We start from the raw sequence: 817 nt of genomic DNA, 5'->3' as shown, positions 1-817 counted from the left end.
TTTTTTGAGATGGGCCTTGCTGTTTTTCCCAGAATGGTCTCAAACTCCTGGGCTCAAGCGATCTTCCCACTTCAGCCTCCCGAGTAGCTGGGTACAGGTGCACACCACCACACCTGGCGACAGGATTGCCTATGAGTTTCTACCGGGGCCCCAGTGGTAGCACTGGGCAGGGGAAATTGTTGTTGTTGTTGTTACTTTCCACCATATGGGTAGAATAAATTCAGACTCAAAAACAGGGCAAAGCACTGATCTCATGTTTTAATTTTTTAATTTGTTATTCTTTTTTAAAAATTGTAATTTCATGCCCAGAGCTTCCCTGTCTCACTAGGTGAATGGGGCACTTTTTCGCCCATCTTTCATTGGGTTCATCTTCAAGTGGCCCTGCCATAGGCAGAGGTCTCATTTTAACTCTCTACCTCATGTGGACCCAAAGCCTCATGCTGTCTCCTTTGGAGTTCTTCATGTGTCTTGTTTGATAACACCTCTGGCCTGCATGCTACTTAGCTCCTGCTTCCACTGATATGAACTGGAGCTCAGAAAAGATTTGAAGAAAATGTCTGGCTAGTTTAACCAACATCTCTAGGTATATGTAGCAGGTAGGTTTCAGTTGTGCTGAATCAGTTTTTGTAAGCTCACTCTATCATTACCTATCAAGTCTTTACACATGATTATAAATCACCTAAAGAAAGAAGAACATTTAGTTAAACTGGTTTAACTAACCAATGCCTTTGGGTTTTTAACCAGGTAGAAAATACTATAAGATGGAGGATACGCCGGGATGAAGAAGGAAATAAAATTAAAGAAAGCAATGCTCGGA

This window comes from Mandrillus leucophaeus, unplaced genomic scaffold (assembly GCF_000951045.1).
Source record: "Mandrillus leucophaeus isolate KB7577 unplaced genomic scaffold, Mleu.le_1.0 Scaffold108, whole genome shotgun sequence".
Lineage (NCBI taxonomy): Eukaryota > Metazoa > Chordata > Mammalia > Primates > Cercopithecidae > Mandrillus > Mandrillus leucophaeus.
The sequence above is the reverse complement of the archived record's forward strand: the minus strand, read 5'-3'. Positions refer to the sequence as shown.